General features: G+C 49.8%; 3 long non-coding RNA genes across 5 annotated transcripts; all 3 read left to right on the top strand.

Annotated features, from left to right (window-relative positions):
- The first annotated feature begins 6670 nt into the window (after positions 1 to 6670).
- On the top strand, positions 6671 to 10404 carry LOC118701173 (uncharacterized). The gene is made up of 3 exons (XR_004982421.2): positions 6671 to 6818; positions 9322 to 9443; positions 9831 to 10404. It is a non-coding gene; the product is annotated as an uncharacterized LOC118701173 (long non-coding RNA).
- Positions 10405 to 10581: 177 nt separating this feature from the next.
- On the top strand, positions 10582 to 11602 carry LOC118701171 (uncharacterized). Its single transcript, XR_004982419.2, has 4 exons — positions 10582 to 10648; positions 10723 to 10764; positions 10855 to 11186; positions 11264 to 11602. It is a non-coding gene; the product is annotated as an uncharacterized LOC118701171 (long non-coding RNA).
- A 48-nt stretch (positions 11603 to 11650) lies between these two features.
- LOC129047118 (uncharacterized) lies at positions 11651 to 19421 on the top strand. 3 transcript variants are annotated; one of them, XR_008509085.1, is made up of 13 exons: positions 11651 to 12345; positions 12446 to 12473; positions 12561 to 12728; positions 12812 to 12892; positions 12970 to 14018; positions 14119 to 14146; positions 14234 to 14565; positions 14643 to 15689; positions 15788 to 15829; positions 15923 to 15966; positions 16068 to 16111; positions 16193 to 16233; positions 16315 to 19421. It is a non-coding gene; the product is annotated as an uncharacterized LOC129047118 (long non-coding RNA). The 3 variants fall into 3 exon arrangements; XR_008509084.1 differs by having other exon boundaries at positions 12561 to 12892; positions 14234 to 14401; positions 14485 to 14565; XR_008509083.1 differs by having other exon boundaries at positions 12561 to 12892.
- The last annotated feature ends 3583 nt before the right edge of the window (positions 19422 to 23004 follow it).

Genomic DNA, 23004 nt, shown 5'->3' with positions numbered 1-23004 from the left:
GGGTCTGCAGCCGGGATCGCCCGAGCGGATCGGCACCGCTCAGGGTCTCGGTCCTCCAAAGGCGGGGTTTGCAGCCGGGATCGTCCCAGGGGCTGTTCCGGTGCAGACCGAGCTGCAGCGTGGATCGGCCCCACGTGGCTCACGGCGGCTGATCCGGCAGAGACCAAGCCGGGACTGACCCCGGCTGCAGCGGCGGGAGCCGAGCAGAGTCAGGGCAGCCGGGGACGGGACAGACGGGACCCCCCCTCGGTGCGGTCAGCGCGGTACCCACGGTGCACACGGCAGGACGGACCCCCCGCCCCTTCCGCCGGCACGGCCAGCGGAGCGGCCGCGGGCCAGGCGGCCGGGACCGGGACAGACGGACCGGGACAGACGGACCGGGACAGACGGACCGGGACAGACGGACCGTGCCGGAGCCGGCACAGGGGCTGGGGCAGCCGCGAACGAGTCGGGGAACAAACGGGAATGGATGAGGTAATATTTCGTTCCCAGCCTTATACTTTCACCGTTTTTCTTTTATTGCCTTTAAAAATGTTATTTTCTTACAATCTCCCTCCTGCCCAGCATGTGGTATATCCTTTTTTTTTTTCCTGGATTAAACGGTATTTACAAATAAATCCAGAGCTTACCAAAGCAAACTTCTGCTTGGATACTTTGAAATGGTCGGCGAGTTAACTCACGACCTTCTCATGTTGTTTTTATCACCACCCTTTTATTTATCCTTTGGCAAATTATACATCTTTCAGTTACTTGTTTTTCTACTCCAAAAATCGCAATGCATCCATAGTTCCTTAAAAAAAATGATCGCACAAAGCCTGAGTATCCCACTGGGTGTTTTGATACATGTCCTCTGCTATTCCCTAGTAAGCATTTTATTATCTGTCTTCCATTGATGCCGAATTTTGCCCCAAAAGGCGAGAAATTACTGCTTAAAAGACTCAGTCAAATAAGCAGGAGGTATTTTATTACGACGTCGGAGAAATCCTAAAATGGGATTTCTGAATCCTTACAGCAAAAGCGTACCTTTTATACAGTTTTAGGTTTGGGATTACATCATATTCATGCATATACATATGGGGAGTGGTGTAGGCGGAGTGTGGGCGGGGACTTCTCTTTTGAGGATCTTCTCAGGGGTCGTTCCGGTCGGCCTTCATCAGCTTCGAGGAGTCTTCCTCTTTAAACTTTTGAACCTCTCCCCAAATTTGGTCAATTCCCGGTGTAGTTGGCTTAGTCTCCAGGCCTTGGCAAGGGTCTCAGGGTCAATTTGACATGTTGGCCTTAAACGTGCCTTACCCAGCAGTTCTTCTTGGCTCTGAAATGCACTGAACTTATCACTGTCTGTCCTTATCTCTTCCCTGTCATTGTGTTCCATACCTTACCCAATTTATTGCTCTATGTGATTTCCTAACATTGAATATTTCCCATAACTGCTTTATATTCTATGCTTTAACCCATCATCTCTTGAAAGTAACTGTTTTAGGGGCTTCACCATCAGGATGTTTCTATTTCCCCCATTTATCTTTTTTGCCACCTATCTTGTTTTAATTCACTTTTTTTTTTTTGCTTCCCTAAACTTTGGAATTTCCAATTTTTCCTCATTTGGAGTTAATATTAACTCCTTCAACTCCATTTTCTGCTGCATCTTTAGCTTCCTGATCTGCCAAATTATTTCCAGGGTCTTTACCCTGCAAATGCCTACCCTTTGATCCAACACAAAAGAATTTCGAAAAAGAACTGTTCCCAAACAGCTCCAGAGTCCCCCCAGTGTTTGGGACAGATTTCTGACCCAAAAAGAGGCACTAAACACTGAAAATTCATCAGCATTAATCCCAAATTAGAAAACTCACAAAAATCTTTTGATAATTTTCAACTAACAGACTAGGATGAAGTCAGAGGCCAGATTTGCAAAGAAGAAAGTCTAAATCCTCTAGCTATGCCTGTGCCATTCAGCCAGCAAGCCGCCAGTCCTAGAACACGGGTGGCTATCCCACCTCCTGAGATAAAAGAAGTGCGAAAAGCAATAAGGGACGTGGTATCTGCTCCCCATATTTTAAGCAACTGCTGAAAAGTACCCTGAAAGGACATACACTCACACCAAATGACTGTAAAAATCTTGCTAGTATAATTCTCACAGACTCACAATATATGCTATGGGAACTCAAATGGAAAAGACTGCTCACAGGGATGCAAGCCACTTATAGACAGAGTACCGATGCAGACCTTCGTACCCTTGTCATGTCTAAGCTGACTGGTGACCCTCCTGATGCTCACAATGATAATCGAGTTAATTTACCCAAAACAGCGTTAGATGACATTAAAAAGATGGCTCGCAGAGCCTTTTTGCAAATTCAGCCTGCAGAAAGTTTTGAAAAAGCCTATAATCTGATTAGGCAAGACTCGTCTGAATCATTTACCAAATTTGTGGACCAGGTAATGCAAGGAGCAGAAAGACAATGCGGCGATGATATAGCTTGCCCAATAATGATACGGGACATTATTGAAAATAATGGCAATGCAGAATGTAAAAGAGTTATCAAAGCCCTAGGAAAAGAAAAACCCACAGTGCCTGAAATGATGGATGCCTGTAACAAAATTGGGAGTCCACAGCAAGTGGCAATTATCCAGGCAAATGAACTTGGAAAAACTCTAGGAGAAAAAATTGAAAGGGCTCCTACAGCTCAAACAGCACAAGCAGTCGCACAGGCAGCACAAACAGAAGCTTTACCTGTCAATCAACCAAAGACGAATGTCTGGGTTGCTTTAGCCAGGTCTGCAGGCTCCGATACCATCCGTCTATCTGACACAAGCCCTGACAAACCTTTTTCAACCTGTCTAGTTGGAGTACCTTTCCCAATGGGTTTTGATAATGTTACTCCTGATAAATATTGGCCATATGATGATCATCACGTATCTCCCAACTCCCAGCCAGAAACACCAAACTTATATTGATAATTCTAAAGCTGATAAATCTGACCTTCAAGAGCTAGAAATCCTAGGCTCATTAACTATGGATACCTGTTCCTTCTTTCATTTCCTAGGAGAAGACGGCCCTCATTTAAAGGTCACCCCATATCACCCAGCTTATAGCAATATGACTTCTCGTCTCCGTCCGTCCCGACCGTGCTACCCCCCCGATGCTCCTACAGGTAGAAACTCACTCACTAGCTGGAAAAATCCTTCCAATGCAGTTTTTTCTATTTTTATCCTCTGAGTGTCCAACTTCTTTTGCTAAATTTCTGTAGATTTGAGCTCAAATTACCATTTCTGACCAGTGCAGAGACAAATGATGAAACATTCCTGAGTTATTCTTACTCTTCATCTTATGGAAGTAGCAGCCAGCACTAAATTTGCATGATCTAACCAAAGTAGACATTTCACAGAAAAGCACTTTCTATAGCAATATTGAAAAACTATAGATTGAGGTAAAACCATCAAGTTTCTGCCCTCACTGCTGCAAAGTCACATGTTTGAAGAGCATCCCACTGAATTTTCTAACGATGTGTGAATGTGTCATCTGGACCACAGGAGATAAAGCAGGGTTAAAACACTGAGCAAAACTGAAGTTAACAAACACAAGGTTCATCAACCTTGCAATAGAAGCTTGCAGAAACCTTTCAAGGCTCATCCAATAAAGCCCCGTGGCACTTTGTTCTTCCCCCTCCTCCCAAATCTCCATCCATCTGAGCCAGCATCAACAGGAAATTTTGCACGGAAGCTTGCCAGATAAAATAGCTATATCATCTGCCATTAGTTTTAGAGAGTTCTTCAAAAATAGGTTAAAAATTATTTCATCTATTATTTTTTAGCTGTGTCCTAAGTTAGGGATGGGCCAAGTCTTGTGTCTTTGTCTCACAGAAAGGTGGTTCACGTGTCCTTTAATATCATATGTGCAACTATTTCCCATCTGCATTCTGCCTTATCAGAAGGCTAATTAATTGCTTTATTATACTATATTACATTACATCTAAACCGAATCTGCCAAGTACTCAACCCCACACACACCGCACACAACTCATGACTGTCACCCAACAGTCCCGACACACACACACACACTTGGCCCTGACAGGCCAAGGAAACAAAACACCATCACTTTGGGTGAACAATCTCCACGTTGCATTCTACTTCGGCACAAACATAGGCACAGCAAATGAGATAAGAATTGTTTTTCCTTCCTCTGAGGTTCAGAGAATGTGAATCCCATAAATATTCTTGGGAAGAATTGTGCCTTGCTTTTCTCTGTGAAGAGAAATGCGGTGACAGGTGCACCCTTGCCTCCAGGGCAAAGAATCACGGAATGGCTTGGGTGGGAAGGGACCTTGAGGTTTATCTTTGATTTATGCAACACTTCAACAGGCAAGAGGGGGCTCATCTGCTTCACAGCTGCTTGCTTTTCTCACACCTTTCACAAGCAAAGCCTGAAGCAAACCCTCCCGAGTTGCCCTATCGACCAGGGGACCCCTCAGCACTCAGTGACACTGCCAGCAAAACCTCAGACTTTTACTCTCACAGGGACGAGGCCGTGCACTCGGTCGTAACCCAGATTCTCTTTTTCCAGCAGTAGCCTCGAACTTCCTTTGTTCTCTCTGCAGGCCTTTTTGCAAGCACACCGGGTAACAGACTACAGAAGTTTCACCAGCAGACTTCAGCTAAATCCAAAATTGGTTTCTACCCCAAGTAAAATTTCCAACCCCCTGTCTCACCTGCGATGTTTGGAATTTTAGGAGGTGGCAGCCCACTCGAGATCAAAGGTCCTGGGCAGGGTGCCGGCCCACAGACACAAATGCCACCCATTTTCTACGGGAAACAAAACTCATCACCCCAGTTTCCTTACATCAGTTTGCCGAAGACGTTCGGCACTCCCAGGTCACTCAGAGTTTTCGTTGGCTGCAGACTTGGTCTTGGAGTTACGGAGTTACGCTTCCTCCTAACACTCACCTCCCCACCTCAGCCCCCTGTTGCTGCGTCCTCTTCTCTCTTCTCTGCCCCTAACCCTACTCTATTTTCCAGCCCGCCCTTGCTCCATCCCTCACTCCGCCCTTAACCCGTCCCACCACACCTCCCGCTCCATCCATTACTTCACCCACCGCCCACCCGTGAGTCCCCTCCAGCAGCACGCAGGAGCCCGAACCCTCGGAGGACGGCACAGCTCTCGCATCAGGACAACACCCAGGCGAGACAGGCAGGGACAACGTCTGTGGGCTGCAGGGTGTCACAAGGGGCTGCGGGCTGAGGGGAGGGGGCTGCAGGGTGACACAGAGGATGGGGGGAGCTGAGAGGCAGAAGGGGGCGTTAGGAGCAACTGGGGGGCTCCAGGGTGGCACAGAGATGCTGGGAGTGGGGAACTTGAGGGTGACAAGAAAAGGGTGAGGGGGAGCAGATGCCTTGAGGGGCAAAGTGGGGGCTGCTTGAGGGTGACAGGTGAACCAGCCCTCACACCACCCCTAACCAGGTGGAGAGTGCATGGTGGAGGCCAGGGGGCCAAGGGACAATGTCAGAGGTCTCGGGGTGGCACGCAGACATTGCGGGCTGAGGGGCAAGGAGGGGGAGGCTTGACAGATGGAGAGCTCACACCGAGGGTTAGGGGTACAACAAAGACACAGGGTACCAGGTAGGGTTAGGGTACAGGTGCAGCAGCCCTCAACCCAACCCCAAGGTCACCCTAAAGAGCACCCCTAGGACCCTAGTTTTCCCCAACAGCAGCACAAGGCAGTAACCCCAATGCTGGGACAGCCCCAGAAGTCTCCCAGCAGCTGCAGGCAGCAACCCTAATAAAAAGGTAGCAATGATGTTTGTGGTCTAGAGAGTGACAGGTAGGAGTTGGGGGCTGAGCAGTTTTTTAGGGTTTTTTTTTAGGGTTTTTCTCATGGCTTTAAAGGGATATTTTAGGGCTTTTTTGGAGGAGTTTTCCAGGAAATTTCTGGGAACATTTAGGATACTTTTAGGGCTTTTTCAGGGCTTTTAAAAGATTTTGTTAGGGTATTTTAAGGGCTTTCTTAGTACTTTTAAGAATTGTTTGGGGGGGGCTTTGTGTGTTCTTGGGGCTTTTTTAGGACTATTGAGGGGATGTGGAGGACTTTTTAGGGCTTGGGTATTTTTAGGGTTTTTGAGGGAATTTTTAGGCTTTTTTAGGGTCTTATCAGGGCATTTTAAGGATTTTTGGGGTACTTTTAGAGCTCTTTTTGGACTATTTCGGGTATATTTACGGATTTCTAAAGGTTCTTTGGGGATTTTTAGGGGTTTTTTAAAAGTAGGGTATTTCCAGTGTATTCTAACAGCATTCTGAGGCTGTTTTTAGGTTTTCATGGGGTTTTTAGGACATTTTGAAGATTAGGAGTTTTTCAGGGAATTTTTAGGTTTTTTTAGGGTTTTTCATGGCACAACACATGGAGGCTGAGGGGCAGCTTGAGGGGCACTGTGGGGGCTTGAGGGTGACAGAGGCTGGGAGCTGAGGGAGGAACAGGGAGAGGGGACAGCAGGTGACACACTGAGATGCTGAGGGTGGCAGGGGCAGCTGTAGGGTGACACAGAGAAGCTGGGGGCTGAGGGGCAAAGGAGAGGGGTCAAGGGTGACACACAGGAGCTGAGGGCTGGGGGGCAGAGGGACCGGTTGAGGGGTAAAGGGAGAGGGCTTGAGGGCTGGACAGTCCACTGGAGATCAGGGGTACAGGGTACAGCTGTACCACCCCTCACCCCAGCCCTAACCTCAGCCTAAGCAGCCCCCCTAAAAACAGCCTTTTCCCCCAACAGCAGCACAACGCAGCAACCCTAACAGCGAGACCAGACAGCAACCCTCACACAGCAGCACAATGACAGAAAAGGTAGGGATGACATCTGTGGGCTAGACAGCGAGAGGTAGAGTTCGGAGACTGAGCATGTCTTTGTGAGGCTTTTATTCCAGGACTTTTAAAGGTATTTAGGAGATTTTGGAAGGGACTTTTCTGGGACTTCTTAGGGTATTGTTGGGGCTTTTTCAAAGCCATTTTATGAGTCTTTAGCATATTTTGAAGATTACGGTCAGGGTCAGAGGAAACACCCTCAGAAAAGGCAGAGTTTTAGGACTGCAGTGGAATGCTTGAGCAAGGGGCCAGCAGCGGCACAGCGGGTCGGGTCCCACGCTGCCAGTCCGAAGGTTGTAAGCTTTAGACCCAGCTAAGTTGTTGCGGTTAGGGTTAGATGCTCTCAGCTTTGGTCTGGGAGAACTTCCGCACAGAAAAACTCACCCCCCGTGTCTCCCGACGCCAGTTTGCAGGAGGTGCTCGGCAGTGCCAGGGCTGCCCGAGTTCTCGGTGGGGGCAGCTTTGCTCCCGGAGAAATCCTGCGCCGGCCCTCTTCCCCGTAAAGCCAAACTCACCCCCGCTGCGCGTCGACGTCCGTTCGCAGGAGGCACGTGGCACTCCAAGGGCGGCAAGAGTTCTCGGCGTCGGCAGCTGCGGTCCGCGAGAAATCGTTCTCTGCAGTTTTGGAGGCCGAATCGCAGTTTCGGCCACGGGCACACAGAGAGGAAAGACGGTTAATTTCCTTGGAAAGGAAAGTCTGGCAGCCCATGGTTTAAGGGGCAGACGAAGGGCTGTGCAGGGGAAGGAACTCCTCACAGGACCTTTCTTCACCTCAACCCCACTCCAAGGTCTAGCAGCCCCCCCGTGTGCCCAGCTGCTTTCAGAGGGTTACCCAGGCACACCTGCACAGGGAGCCGCTAGTCCAGAGGGGCTAACAGGGGCATTCCAAGGGTCCCTCCAGGAACTACGGTCGGAGCATCCAGCACGGACTAGGGAGCAGCTGGACCCACCCGGGCACAGAGCAACACTTTGAGAAAATGCCAAGGGAAGAGCCGTTTGGCCAAGGGGCAGCATCTGAGCAGGCCAGGCAGCACGTGGGGTTCCAGGAGAGGGCTTTCAACTTTCCCCTTTTACTGTGCCAGTCCCTCCCCAGAGCCCCCAGACCCTCCACAGCACTCCCAGAAAGGAGAGGGGTTATTAGGAGAAAAAGGGTTTAGAAAAAAGGGAAAGAGCATCCTTTCCCTTTATTTTTTGTGTTCAAACTGGGAGGAAGTCTGCTTCCCCTGCAATTTTAATGGTCTCAGTTGAAAGAATCCCTGCCTTTTCTATGCTGTTAGGGGTGTTAATTGACAGGGAGTCCTCATTTTCTATTATTTTCCAGTTTAAGTAGAAGGGGAAAATCTTGGAAATGTTTCTTATGGATTTGAATTAAGGGCAGCCACCCCCTTTTTGTTGTCCTGAGGCCTAAATTGAGGGAGAAGCCCAGCTATCTCTCCATAAGAGTTTGAACTGAGGGAAAAATCCCTCTTTTTTTCATCACTGGAGAGATCTAAAGTGAGGAAAATCCCTCTTTTCCCAGTATTAAGGAGAATAAATTAAAGGGCAGAAACTATTTATTTGTTATTGTATTCGTTTTAGTAGAGGTAACTGCCCCATTGCCTCTGTTTAAGGGATTCACTGGAAGGAAGCTCTGCCTTTTTCAGCATTTTAAGGGTTTAAAACTGTATTTCAGGGCCCTTCTTTCTGTGCCATAGGACCAAGTATCTCAGAGCAGGGTGAGCCTGACACCTGGCATGCACTTAACCCTTACACTGCCTGGGAAGCTTTTATTTATCTTATTTTTACTTATAATGTTGATAGACCTAATTAGAGGTCCCAAGGAGACTTAGACTGTTCATATCATAAGCATTCTTTTCCACCCAGCATAGTCACACATGAACTACTACTTAGTAGCCACTAAGGAATAATTATGTAAGTTAACAGCAAATCACCCAATTTATCTAGATATGCTGCCTGAACAGAAACTTTTATTTCTTACCCGTTTTCTGCCCATTAACTCCAAGTAGTTGTTGCAAAAAAAGAAAGTGCTGTTATTTTTCAGAAGAGTTTTCTTCTATAACAAGCCCTTTACTCCCCTTGAACTCGAGTCAGAGGAGCCAAACAGCAGCAGCTGCTCTGAGGGTTTTTATACCCGGTGGGATTCGCCCCCTCCCTTTTCCCGGGTGCCATGGGAACGAGAGGCGGGCACCATCAGGGGTATATTAACCCCAGCCTTTGCTCAGGGCCTTCATTCCCCCTCTGGGAGGTGCTGGGATAAGAGCTCTCCTCTCATTTCAGTGAAGAAGCTCTTTCAGCTTATCTCAGCTTGTTTTCAGCAGGTGTTTCTGGGCATCTAAAGCAACAGAGGCTTTGAAGATACTGTGAAGAAAACAGCATAGAATACAGGGCATATTTAAGTTCACAATTTTGGGTTTTGTGTTTAGGGGTGGTAAAGTGCATTTGTAATTTCTGGTTTTGTTCTTATATTGTTTTGTATTTTTTTTAGGAGGAGTGCAGCTTCCAGAGACTCCAGGTTGTGTCAGCTACGACACTTTTTTCAGCAGATTCATTGTGTCACAAGAGGCATCTGCCCAGTGTCCAAGATGATGTTTGAGACTGAGGCTTCAGGTGAGTTGAGGATTGTGACTAAGAGAGGGAGGGTGAGCAGGTATCCGGTTAGGAGTTATTGTTGGGGGGGTGATTTTGAAGGCAGCAGGGTGAGGAAGGGTGTTTATTTGAGGCCCCCCCACCCCAAGGCTTTTCAGAAGCCTAGCAGAGGCATTCACACGTCTTGCAGCACACAAGGTCATCCACTGCACTCACAGGAATGCCATTTAACTTTGCCTTTCTCTAACCCATGTGCCACTCACAATAATGGCCACAGCCTTGGAATCAGGATGAAGCTGGAGCCTGAAGGAGCCAGGCACACTCAGGAGAGGGCAAGTAGCTGACTCGCTGGGATTTGGCCCACATAACTCTGTACTCATACTTTGGTTTTGTTTTTCTTTATTGTAGCTGACCGCGAGTCTAACAGGCCATCACGGGGCCCTCCGAGGCAGACTCATTTCAGGTGCAATGTGGATCCTCATCACTGATCATCCAAAAGATAAGTCAGAGTCACAGCCTGGAGATGGGACAATGGGAGAGCAGCGGGTTGGGAGTTCCTGGGACAGATTTAAAAATTAGCAGAGGGAAAAGCAATCTCCTCCAAGGGGCCTCTTAGGACAGCTGAAGGGAGAGGTTCTACTTTTGATGGCAGCTTTCAGGCGGGCAGCGCAGAACAGTTCCGGTCCCCGTCGTGTTGTCCGGTGTACCGTGTTACCTAGTGTTTCTTTGGGGTCCCTTTTGCCTTTTCCCCTCAAGACCCTCACCACAAGCATAATGTGTTGTGTTTGACGTCCCCCTGTTTGTCGCGTTTTGTGTCACGGGTGTCCGCACATATTTGTGCCGGAGCCGCTCTGCCCTGCCCTGCCGCATAGCCTGCTGCAAGAGGACAAGTCCCAGGGAGTTGCAGTTTGTGGGGTGTTGCCAGACTCTAGATGATATTCCTAGATAGACAGAAGATGTTTGGAGCTGTGAAGTCATCCTGCAGCCCTTTGACTTTTGTCCTCGCTTTCTTTCAGACGCAGAAGGATAAAATCCAGGGCAAAATCCATCCACCCATCCCGAGTGAGGAGGTTCCCCCGAGCAGGTCAGTCACCGTTTGTCTCTGCAGGGGGAGTGTAATCCTGCAGCCCTTTGACTTTTGTCCTCGCTTTCTTTCAGACGCAGAAGGATAAAATCCAGGGCAAAATCCATCCACCCATCCCGAGTGAGGAGGTTCCCCCGAGCAGGTCAGTCACCGTTTGTCTCTGCAGGGGGAGTGTAAAGTGTGACTCTGTTGCAGCTCTGTTCTTTTTCTTTTTAGGAAGTAAAGCTGGATATCAGCAGTCAAGATGAGGTGGGCAAGGTGAGCATTGAGTAGCTCACCTTGTTGTTAATGCTCCAGTCTCACTTTCCAGTGCAACTCTAAGTATCCATTCCTGTTTCTGTGCTTTAGGCAATCAACTCGGAGTATGCCGAGCCCCCGTCACCCACCGGCCTACGCACCGGGTGTGCCGCTCTCCCGAGCCCTGTGGAAGAATCACGGGACTCGTCGATGAAGCGTCTGCCTTTTCTATTTAAAAGTGTCACCAGGGTAGCCTTGGGCACTGGATGAGGAGTCGCGGTGAGTCGGGCAAGTAGGGAGGCGGAGCTAGGGTCCGCTCAGGTTTCAGCAATTCCACATCACCTCGTCTCCTTTTACCCCAGGCTTACCCTGTGATAATGGCATCAGCCTTGGAGGGCGGCCGAAGGGTGCGGCCCCAGGAGCTGGGCATTCTTAGGAGAACGGTGAGTCGCAGAATTGTTGGGTTTTGGCCAGTGTGCTGCATTGATCATGCATTAATATTTGCATTTCCTTCATGTAGCTGACTAAGAAACAACAGGAAGTTGTTGAACCACAGTGCCAGCAGGAACTTCTCAGATGTTGAGGCAGCCTTCTGTTGCACCTGACACAGACCTGCATCCCCAGATGTCTGAGAGATAAGTAGAGGGGTACAACCCACAGAGGGGATGAAAGCGGGGTGCAGGGTAGGGACCCACCGGGAGGGATTTTTGAGTCTCCTTTGGAGATGGGGGCGTCCATGAAGCGGCCCCTTAGGCCCCATAAAAGCAAAGCCTGACTTGTGATCACAGTGCTGAGGTGCGCAGGGCAGAGCAGTCCCGGTGTGTATCATGTCACTTGTCTTTTGTGTATTATGTGTTGTTTGGATATGTCATGTCCTTTACCTTAGGCCTTGGAGGGGCCTGTCAGGAGCCCTGGCATCATTGTTAGCATCTGTGGTCTCTGCATTCCTTGGCCTGGCACCAATGCCATAGACCTTTGGATTCAGGAGCTCAGACAGGCATCAGACTCTCTTGTCTCTTTAGAAGCATCCGGTCAGATGCCTTTTCAGGTCTTGTTCTGAGCTGTATGGACAGCTGTGCCCCGCCAGGATCCATTATGGCGGACTAGGACTTGAAAGAATATGAGGGCAGGTAGAGGCTTCTGGCCATAGGATTCTCGGGCATCCATGTTTGCAGTTCTTGGACTAAATCATTCAGTTAGTATCTTCTTCCTCCAGGTTTCTCTGAGCCTCATCAGCTCACCATCGGTCTCCCCTCGGTCATCTCCTGTTGCATTCTCTCAGTCCTCACAGCCATTTTCCTTGCCAGGAGCTTTCTGTCTGTGTTGTGTCCCCGTTGGCTGTCACGTCCTGTCCCGTGTCACGGGTGTCTGCACACACATTTGTGCCGGAGCTGCTCTGCCCTGCCGCATAGCCTGGTGCAATAGGAGAAGTCCGGGGACCTGAAGTTTGTAATGTGGGGTGTAGTTGGACTCTAGGTGGGATTTGTAGATGGACACAGGATATCTGGAGCTCTTAAGTTATCCTGCAACAGTTTGACTCTTGTCCTAACTTTTTTTTCAGATTCAGATGGATTAAATGTGTGCCAGAGGCCCCCATCCCGGGTGAGTGTTTTCCCCCGAGCAGGTGAGGCACCATTTGTCTCTGCAGCAGAAGTGTATGTGGTGACTCTGTTACAGCTCTGTTTTTTGTCTTTCTTTTTAGGAAGTAAGTCTGGATACCAGCAGTCAAGGTGAGCAGTGGAGAGAAGTAGCTGTTATTGCTCAGGTCTCAGTTTCTGGTGCTGCTCTAAGCTTCTATTCTCTTTTTTGAGGTTTAGGCAATCCACTCGGAGCCTGCCAAGCCCCCGTCACCAGCCGGCCGATGCACCGGGTTCCCTGCCCGTGTGAGCCCTGTGGATGCGTTACAGGACCTGGTGATGAAGCCCTGAACTCTTCTATTTCAAGGTGCCATCCAGGTGGTCTTGGGCAGCTGCCAAGGAGTTGCGGTGAGTCGGGGATGTAGGGAGGAGGAGCGAGGGTCCCCTCAGTTTTCAGCCATGCCCAATCACCTCATCTCCTCTTAACCCAGGCACCCCCTGTGACGACGGCCTCGGTCTCCGAGCGTGCCCGAAGCGTGCGGCCCGAGGAGCTGAGCGTTCTTAGGAGCATGGTGAGTAGCAGACTTGTGGGGTTTTGGCCGATGGGCTGCCAAGATCGGGCACTGATGTTTGGTTTTCTGTAATACAGTTGTCTGAGAGACACCAGCCCGGTGCCAGCAGGACCTTCCCGGCTGACGAGGTGGCCTTTCTTTGCACCCGAGGCCGGCATCCCCAGCTGTGCGAGAGATAAGTAGAGGGCCACGACCCAGAGAGGGGATGAAAGCAGGGGGCTGGTTTGGGAATTACTGGGAGGGGTTTTTGAGTCTCCTTTGGAGGTGGGGGGGTGTCCATGGGGTGACCCCTTAGGCCCCATAAAAGCAAAGCCTGACTTTGGATCACAGTGCTGAGGTGCGCAGGGCAGAGCAGTCCCGGTGTGTATTGTGTCACTTGTCTTTTGTGTGTTATGTGTTGTTTGGATATGTCATGTCCTTTACCTTAGGCCTTTGAGGGGCCTGTCAGAAACCCTGGCATCATTGTTAGCATCTGTGATCTCTGCATTCCTCGGCCTGGCAGCCAAGCCATGGAACTTTTGGCTCGGGAGCTCAGGCATCAGACTCTCTTGTCTCTTTAGAAGCATCTGGTCAGATGTCCTTTCAGGTCTTGTTCTGAGCTGTGTGGACAGCTCTGCCCTGCCAGGATCCATTATGGCGGACTAGGACTTGAAAGAACGTGAGGGCAGGTAGAGGCTTCTGGCCGTAGGATTCTTGGGCATCCATGTTTGCAGTTCTTGGAATAAATCATTCGGTTAGCATCTTCTTCCTCCAGGTTTCTCTGAGCCTCATCAGCTCACCATCGGTCTCCCCTCGGTCATCTCCTTTTGCATTCTCTCAGTCCTCGCAGCCATTTTCCTTGCCCAGAGATATCTGTCCGTGTTGTGTCCCCGTTGGCTGTCACGTCCTGTCCTGTGTCACGGGTGTCAGCACACATTTGTGCCGGAGCTGCTCTGCCCTGCCGCATAGCCTGGTGCAATAGGAGAAGTCCTGGGGACTTGAAGTTTGTAATGTGGGGTGTAGTTGGACTCTAGATGGACACAAGATATCTGGAGCTCTTAAGTTATCCTGCAACAGTTTGACTCTTGTCCTAACTTTTTTTTCAGATTCAGATGGATTAAATGTGTGCCAGAGGCCCCCATCCCGGGTGAGTGGTTTCCCCCGAGCAGGTGAGGCACCATTTGTCTCTGCAGCAGAAGTGTATGCGGTGACTCTGTTACAGCTCTGTTTTTTGTCTTTCTTTTTAGGAAGTAAGTCTGGATACCAGCAGTCAAGGTGAGCAGTGGAGAGAAGTAGCTGTTATTGCTCAGGTCTCAGTTTCTGGTGCTGCTCTAAGCTTCCATTCTCTTTTTTGTGATTTAGACAATCCACTCGGAGCCTGCCAAGCCCCCGTCACCAGCCGGCCGATGCACCGGGTTCCCTGCCCGTGTGAGCCCTGTGGATGCGTTACAGGACCTGGTGATGAAGCCCTGAACTCTTCTATTTCAAGGTGCCATCCAGGTGGTCTTGGGCAGCTGCCAAGGAGTTGCGGTGAGTCGGGGATGTAGGGAGGAGGAGCGAGGGTCCCCTCAGTTTTCAGCCATGCCCAATCACCTCATCTCCTCTTAACCCAGGCACCCCCTGTGACGACGGCCTCGGTCTCCGAGCGTGCCCGAAGCGTGCGGCCCGAGGAGCTGAGCGTTCTTAGGAGCATGGTGAGTAGCAGACTTGTGGGGTTTTGGCCGATGGGCTGCCAAGATCGGGCACTGATGTTTGGTTTTCTTTAATACAGCTGTCTGAGAGACACCAGCCCGGTGCCAGCAGGACCTTCCTGGCTGACGAGGTGGCCTTTCTTCACACCTGAGACTGACAGCACCAGCTGTGCGAGAGATAAGTAGAGGGCCACGACCCAGAGAGGGGATGAAAGCAGGGGGCTGGTTTGGGAATTACTGGGAGGGGTTTTTCAGTCCACTTTGGTGATAGGGGCTCTCCATGGGGCGACCCCTTAGGCCCCATAAAAGCAAAGCCTGACTTTTGATCACAGTGCTGAGGTGCGCAGGGCAGAGCAGTCCCGGTGTGTATCGTATCACTTGTCTTTTGTGTGTTATGTGTTGTTTGGATATGTCATGTCCTTTACCTTAGGCCTTTGAGGGGCCTGTCAGAAACCCTGGCATCATTGTTAGCATCTGCGATCTCTGCATTCCTCGGCCTGGCAGCCAAGCCATGGAACTTTTGGCTCGGGAGCTCAGGCATCAGAGTCTCTTGTCTCTTTAGAAGCATCCGGTCAGATGTCCTTTCAGGTCTTGTTCTGAGCTGTGTGGACAGCTCTGCCCCGCCAGGATCCGTTATGGCGGACTAGGACTTGAAAGAACGTGAGGGCAGGTAGAGGCTTCTGGCCGTAGGATTCTCGGGCATCCATCTTTGCAGTTCTTGGAATAAATCATTCAGTTAGCATCTTCTTCCTCCAGGTTTCTCTGAGCCTCATCAGCTCACCATCGGTCTCCCCTCGGTCATCTCCTTTTGCATTCTCTCAGTCCTCGCAGCCATTTTCCTTGCCCAGAGATATCTGTCCGTGTTGTGTCCCCGTTGTCTGTCACGTCCTGTCCTGTGTCACGGGTGTCAGCACACATTTGTGCCGGGGCTGCTCTGCCCTGCCGCATAGCCTGGTGCAATAGGAGAAGTCCCGGGGACTTGAAGTTTGTAATGTGGGGTGTAGTTGGACTCTAGATGGACACAAGATATCTGGAGCTCTTAAGTTATCCTGCAACCGTTTGACTCTTGTCCTAACTTTCTTTCAGATGCAGAAGGATAAAATCCAGGGCAGAGCCCCCCATCCCAGGTGAGGGGATTGCCCCGAGCAGGTCAGTCACTGTTTGTCTCTGCAGAGGAAGCATAAATGGTGGCTGTTACAGCATTGTTCTTTGTCTCTCTTTTTAGGAACTCAAGGCTGAGAGCAGCAGTCAAGGCCGAGTGGGTGAGGTGAGCATTGAATAACATACAGAAGCAGTTGTTATTGCTGAGGTCTCAGTTTTGGTGCAGCTCTAAGCATCTCCTCTTTTTTTTTTATTTTAGGTGGTCCACTTGCCATCTCTCCTGGCCAAGCATGCCTATGCCAGGTGGGTGAGAGCTTAAGGTATCGGTGTGGCATCCTTGTCAGATTTGGGAGGTTGTGTTTTCACAGTATCTCAGCATGCTTTTCCGCTTTGTCTCTTTGCAGGTGCTGTCGCTGCCCTAGGCATGCCCTGGATCCGAGGAGGGCAGGTGAGTAGGAGTTTGGGCAGGCTGACTCCTAGGTGAGCGTTACACAGCAGCCTGCTAAGCGTGTCCCTTTTCTCTTTGCAGGTATCTTCCGGGCACCCTCCGGAGTCAAATCAAGATTTGAGGTGAGCCGGGGCAGTGGTGCGGAGGAGTCCCAGGAATTACTGTTTTTGAGGGCAATAGTCAGGTTTTCTGTTTTGTCTTAGGTACCCTGAGGAGGCTCGTAGCCCAAGCTTGGAAACGGCAGCACCGAAGCACACACGGAGAGCATCTCAACGTCCACGTCCGACCGAGGATGGATTTTGCCCGCTCCTCTTCCAAAAGCTAAGTGTCGGGGGCCAGTGGCTGGGACAAGGGGAATAGCCTTTACTCTCACAGGAGGCAATTTGATGTCAGCTTAGTGGAGAGGTCTGTAGGGGGGCGGGCTCTCTGGAAGTAAAGGGAGAGGGTTTCCCCTCAGCCTCGCCAGAGCCTTTGCCGGGCAGGGCAGTTCTGACCCATCTCCACATCTTTGCGTACTTTGCGTCGTCCGCCTCCCTCGACCCGATGTCGTCAGGGATCTTTCCCCCGAGGAGCTCGCCTTCACGTCCGGAGCTACGGCCACGGTCACCCGGCCGTCGGCTTCCTTCTCTAGGCTCGCCGAGCCTCTCGAGCATCCTCTTAAGTGCTTTGGCACTAACTTGTTTTGATGAGTTACATTTCATCATCACTTGCCATCATCACAGGGCTTCCTTTCCTTTGGCATCATCAGCCTCTGGCTCATCTTGGGCTACGCATCTTGGGTCCCTAAGGGGACAGTGCCAGGCAGTTGCCACTCGTCTCTGTGTTATGTCATCTGTGTCTGTTATGTTGTCTGAGTCTGTGTTATGTAGTCTGTGTCCGTCATCTTCCATGTCACAGGTCCTTGTTATGTCTTGACGCTTTATCGGCACTCTTCCGTGCCACGTAGGCCATATTCTACTCACGTTCCTTTCCGGATATCCCTTATTCCAGCATCTTCACATTTTTACTCTTTGAGACAGGAAGGGGCAAGATCCTCAAAGGGACAAAATGTTCTCATCCGTCTTCCTTCTCACTACTGGCTTTGGTAGTGTCTTTTTTTCCACGCCATTCTCTTGGACTTCCCGAGGGAGCGTCTTACACCCTCCTCACGTGACTGCAGGAGTTTGATAGGTTCCATCCTCCCAAGGGGTATCGGGCTCAAGAATTAATCTTCCAGAGAGCTATCTCAAGTCCTGGCTTAGATTGCATGTACCTATGTCTGCTTATACTGTATGTACTTATATTGTGTGTACCTGTGTTGGCTTATACTGTATGTACTTACACTGTGTGTACCTGTGTTGGCTTATACTGTATGTACTTACACTGTGTGTACCTGTGTTGGCTTATACTGTATGTACTTGTACTGTATGTACTTACACTGTGTGTATCTATGCTGGCTTATACTGTATATACTTGTACTGTATGTACTTACACTGTGTGTACCTGTGTTGGCTTATACTGTATATACTTGTACTGTATGTACTTACACTGCGTGTACCTATGCTGGCTTATACTGTATATACTTATATTGCGTGTGCCTATGCTGGTTTATACTGTATGTACTTACACTGTACCACTTATGCTTGGAGCTGCCCTGCCCTGGCATGTAGTCAGAGTTAGGTAGAAGAGTTTTAAAAACTTTACTGTTCGTCTGTCTTTAATGGGGTTTTGGGTAGAAAATTTATTGGTCAGAGCAGGGACAAGTCCTAGCTGTCAGATAGCCACTCATTGACTGCTTCCTGTTGTCTCACAGGTCCCCGAGGCTACCGATTTCCCCCGAATCTACCATTTGACGTCAAGGAGCGGCAGCCAGAAGAAGCGTGGAAGCGTGTTCTTCAGCGTCTTGAGTAAGGGCCACACCGAGCATGTAAACGGGAAGAGTGTGAGTGACAGCATATGTCTGTCTGCATGTGTGAGTGCATGCTGACTGGATTTAACCTTGTGTGTGTGACTTTTGCCTTTCAGGTTTTTCAACTCATTTTTAAATTTAGAATAAAAAATCCCCAGCCGGGGGGTTTTTTTTTTTCCCCCCCGGCTGGGTTTTTTTTTCCCCGGTCCCGGTCGGTCTGCGAGGCGATGTTCATCGCCAAAGTTTGGGCGCGGACCCTCCAGGGACCGGGGTTTTTGTCAGGCAGGAGGATTTTTTTGGAGGCTCCCGGGAACCACGTTCCCGAGGAGGGGTGTGAGCGTGTGTCGAGGGTTAGCAGAGCGGTCGAGGTGTGATTTAGTGTGGGTTTGTGCGTAAGCTGAAGGAAGTGTGTGTGTGTTGAAGGGTTCTAGGGTTGTAACCTTGTATGACTTTTGCTTTTCAGGTTTTTCAACTCATTTTTAAATTTAGAATAAAAAATCCCCAGCCGGGGGGTTTTTTTTTTTTCCCCCTGGCTGGGTTTTTTTTTCCCCGGTCCCGGTTGGTCTGCGAGGCGACGTTCATCGCCAAAGTTTGGGCGCGGACCCTCCAGGGACCGGGGTTTTCGTCAGGCAGGAGGATTTTTTGGAGGCTCCCGGGAACCACGTTCCCGAGGAGGGGTGTGAGTGTGTGCCGAGGGTTAGCAGAGCGGTCGAGGTGTGATTTAGTGTGGGTTTGTGCGTAAGCTGAAGGAAGTGTGTGTGTGTTGAAGGGTTCTAGGGTTGTAACCTTGTATGACTTTTGCTTTTCAGGTTTTTCAACTCATTTTTAAATTTAGAATAAAAAATCCCCAGCCGGGGGGGTTTTTTTTTCCCCCTGGCTGGGTTTTTTTTTCCCCGGTCCCGGTCGGTCTGCGAGGCGATGTTCATCGCCAAAGTTTGGGCGTGGACCCCCCAGGGACCGGGGTTTTCGTCAGGCAGGAGGATTTTTTGGAGGCTCCCGGGAACCACGTTCCTGAGGAGCAATGATTGCTGGGGTGTAATTTGGCAGTTGTGATCAGAGGGATGGTGAGTTTGTGTGTAATGTGCAGGGGGTGTTAATGGTAGATGAGTGTTGTTTTCTGTGTGCTTTTGTTGTTTTGGCTGTCCTGTAACAATGAATCAACCTGTAATGAGAATAGAAAAAGGTTATCATATTGTGTTAGTATGTGTTGTATTGCTCTGTATTGCATTTGCATTAACTGCTGTATTATTTTGCTGTATTGCGCTGTATTGCATTTGCTGTAGCTGCTGCATTGCCCTGTATTGCTCTGTATGTAAACTAGACATTTACCAGTGTGTCTTTGGATTGTATCTGCACTTGCATTTGTATATACTGTTTCCATGTATTTTGCTGATGTATAAATAAAAACATTCTTTTAATAAAGTTGAGTCACCCCTAATAAAGCTACCCCCTGCCCTTCCTTCCCCCATCTTGGCTCCTGTCCTTTTTTTGGTGTGGTTTTGTCATTTCTTTCCACTGTATTTCTTCCTTTTGCTCCTGACTTTACTGTTCTGTTTCTAACTTAACCTCCATCTGTCTCTAACCCTTTGTTTCTGTTTTGTTTGTAACTGTCAATGTCAGTCTTCTAGGTTCTTTTTCTCTCTCTGTTCTCCTTTTCCTGGGTTTGTGTTTTTTGCTCTTAGTCTTTTCCTTTTTCACCCCACTCCTCAGTTTTCACTTTCACTCTAATCCTAACCACTTTCTTTTCCCTCTAACTCCTGTCCTTCATCAGTTTTCCCACCCTCCTTTTCCTGTCTCACTCTGTCTTCCTGTTTTATTTTCTTCTCCGTCTTCTTGTCAGTTCTCTGTCTTTTCCTCTCTGTCTCTTCTCCCTCTCTCTGTCTCACGCTGTCTCCTCTGTCTCTGTTCTCTCTTCTTCTCTTCTTTCTCTTTGTCCTTGTTCTGTCCTCTATTGTCTCTCTCTTTTCTTCTCTCCCTCTGTTTTCCAACTCTTTTCTCTCTCCCTTTTTTCTTTGTTTTCTGTCTTTTCTCCTTGCTTCTCTCTCTCTTTGTGCTTCTCTCTCTCTTTTCTCTTTGCTTCTCTCTCTTTTCTGTCTCTTTTCTCTCTGTTTTCTCTCTGCTTTTCTCTCTGCTTCTCTCTGTTTTCTCTCTGCTTCTCTCTGTTTTCTCTCTGCTTTCTCTCTGCTTTCTCTCTCCTTCTGTCTCTTTTCTCTCTGCTTTCTCTCTCCTTTCTCTCTCCTTCTCTGTCTTTTCTCTCTCCTTCTCTGTCTTTTCTCTCTGCTTTCTCTCTCCTTCTCTGTCTTTTCTCTCTGCTTTCTCTGTCCTTCTCTGTCTTTTCTCTCTGCTCTCTGTCTTTTCTCTCTCCTTCTCTTTCTCTCTTTCTCTTTTCTCTCTCTTTTCTCTCTCCTCCTCTTTCTAGCTTTGTTTTCCTTTCTAGCTTTAGTTTAGTTTAAAAAAGCAGCAGTAGGAAATTTCAGGCTCCCAGGGAGTAAAAGAAAAAAAATAATTTAAAAAAGCAAACCATTTACTCCCCGGGAGCCTGAAATTTCCTACTGCTGCACTGGACATATAGTTTTTCTTCTTTTTACTATATACAGTATATAGGGATCCCACCCCAGCTGCCAGTAATCAGTAGCCATCAGCCAAACCCCGCCCCCGTGGCCGCCCCCTGCAAGCCAGCACGCCACCCACCCATAGACAGTGCATTCACAGCACCACCTGCCGTTTACTCCCAAGTACTGCACTCACAGCGCCACCTGGTGTTTGCCGGCCGGTACTGCATGCACAGCGCCACCTGGTGTTTGCCGGCCGGTACTGCACTCACAGCGCCACCTGCTGTTTGCCGGCCGGTACTGCACTCACAGCGCCACCTGCTGTCTCCTTATCGGTACTGCACCCGCGGCGCGCCCCCAATGACGTCATCAGCGCGACCCGCCCTAAAAAGGACCCCAGAGCACAGGCGTCCACACCAGACGCCCGATCGAAACGGCGCCACCCACCCCGCGCCCCCCAGACCCCCGCGCACGCCACCACCGACCCCACGCGAACCGGAACGCCATTCCGGCCACGCACGACCCACAAAAACCCCGCCAAACCCCCCCAAAACCGAGAAAAAAATCCCGGTCCCGGCGGCCGCCATTTTGTCCCGAATGACGTCACCCGGCACGGCCGCCATCTTGCTTCCCGCACCACGTGACCCCCTGGGCGCCACCATCTTGTACGACACCACGTGACCTACTGGGCACCGCCATCTTGGATGACATCACAGGGGACGCCATCTTGGTCCCGGGTCACATGACCGCATGAGCGCCGCCATCTTGTACGACACCACGTGACCACCAGGAGGCCGCCATCTTGGATGACATCACAAGGGCGGCCATCTTGGACTTGAGTCACATGACACCATGGGGGCAGCCATCTTGGATCCAGGGTCACATGACCTCATGGGGGCCGCCATCTTGGTTTTGTACCATGTGACTGTATGGGCGCCGCCATCTTGATGACTCATCACGACGGCCGCCATTTTCTAGGGTTAGGGTTAGGGTTAGGGGTTAGGGTTAGGGGTTAGGGGTTAGGGGTTAGGGGTTAGGGGTTAGGGGTTAGGGGTTAGGGTTAGGGGTTAGGGGTTAGGGTTAGGGTTAGGGTTAGGGTTAGGGTTAGGGTTAGGGTTAGGGTTAGGGTTAGGGTTAGGGTTAGGGTTAGGGTTAGGGTTAGGGTTAGGGTTAGGGTTAGGGTTAGGGTTAGGGTTAGGGTTAGGGTTAGGGTTAGGGTTAGGGTTAGGGTTAGGGTTAGGGTTAGGGTTAGGGTTAGGGGTTAGGGTTAGGGTTAGGGTTAGGGTTAGGGTTAGGGTTAGGGTTAGGGTTAGGGTTAGGGTTAGGGTTAGGGTTAGGGTTAGGGTTAGGGTTAGGGTTAGGGTTAGGGTTAGGGTTAGGGTTAGGGTTAGGGTTAGGGTTAGGGTTAGGGTTAGGGTTAGGGTTAGGGTTAGGGTTAGGGTTAGGGTTAGGGTTAGGGTTAGGGTTAGGGTTAGGGTTAGGGTTAGGGTTAGGGTTAGGGTTAGGGTTAGGGTTAGGGTTAGGGTTAGGGTTAGGGTTAGGGTTAGGGTTAGGGTTAGGGTTAGGGTTAGGGTTAGGGTTAGGGTTAGGGTTAGGGTTAGGGTTAGGGTTAGGGTTAGGGTTAGGGTTAGGGTTAGGGTTAGGGTTAGGGTTAGGGTTAGGGTTAGGGTTAGGGTTAGGGTTAGGGTTAGGGTTAGGGTTAGGGTTAGGGTTAGGGTTAGGGTTAGGGTTAGGGTTAGGGTTAGGGTTAGGGTTAGGGTTAGGGTTAGGGTTAGGGTTAGGGTTAGGGTTAGGGTTAGGGTTAGGGTTAGGGTTAGGGTTAGGGTTAGGGTTAGGGTTAGGGTTAGGGTTAGGGTTAGGGTTAGGGTTAGGGTTAGGGTTAGGGTTAGGGTTAGGGTTAGGGTTAGGGTTAGGGTTAGGGTTAGGGTTAGGGTTAGGGTTAGGGTTAGGGTTAGGGTTAGGGTTAGGGTTAGGGTTAGGGTTAGGGTTAGGGTTAGGGTTAGGGTTAGGGTTAGGGTTAGGGTTAGGGTTAGGGTTAGGGTTAGGGTTAGGGTTAGGGTTAGGGTTAGGGTTAGGGTTAGGGTTAGGGTTAGGGTTAGGGTTAGGGTTAGGGTTAGGGTTAGGGTTAGGGTTAGGTTAGGGTTAGGGTTAGGGTTAGGGTTAGGGTTAGGGTTAGGGTTAGGGTTAGGGTTAGGGTTAGGGTTAGGGTTAGGGTTAGGGTTAGGGTTAGGGTTAGGGTTAGGGTTAGGGTTAGGGTTAGGGTTAGGGTTAGGGTTAGGGTTAGGGTTAGGGTTAGGGTTAGGGTTAGGGTTAGGGTTAGGGTTAGGGTTAGGGTTAGGGTTAGGGTTAGGGTTAGGGTTAGGGTTAGGGTTAGGGTTAGGGTTAGGGTTAGGGTTAGGGTTAGGGTTAGGGTTAGGGTTAGGGTTAGGGTTAGGGTTAGGGTTAGGGTTAGG

The sequence above is a fragment of the Molothrus ater genome, unplaced genomic scaffold (assembly GCF_012460135.2).
Source record: "Molothrus ater isolate BHLD 08-10-18 breed brown headed cowbird unplaced genomic scaffold, BPBGC_Mater_1.1 matUn_MA692, whole genome shotgun sequence".
NCBI lineage: Eukaryota > Metazoa > Chordata > Aves > Passeriformes > Icteridae > Molothrus > Molothrus ater.
Note: the sequence above shows the minus strand (reverse complement) of the source record. Positions and strands in the feature narration are given on the sequence as shown.